This window comes from Tupaia chinensis, unplaced genomic scaffold (assembly GCF_000334495.1).
Source record: "Tupaia chinensis unplaced genomic scaffold, TupChi_1.0 Scaffold000146_1, whole genome shotgun sequence".
In the NCBI taxonomy this organism is placed as follows: Eukaryota; Metazoa; Chordata; class Mammalia; order Scandentia; family Tupaiidae; genus Tupaia; species Tupaia belangeri.
In genome coordinates, this window is record NW_006159616.1 from 1,920,794 (window position 1) to 1,921,058 (window position 265).

Below are 265 nucleotides of genomic sequence, written 5' to 3' on the forward strand. Positions count from 1 at the left end.
CACCCCGAGCCCCGGCGCCCACTCCCCTGCGGGCGTGCGCCCGCGCCGACCCTGCCGCTACCCCTTCCCCTAGATCCCCACAGAATCCGGACCCGCGCCGCCTGGAGGGCGCAGCACGAGCCCGGCACTCCCTCGCGCTCCGTGCTCCCAGCCTCCCCGGGATCCCAGAGACGGGGTGCCCCGAAGACGGGCAGAAGCCGGGGACGACGCAGCGGGGACGGGACGGTGGGGGAGCAGCTCCCGCGGGGAGCCTTCGGCCCCGCCC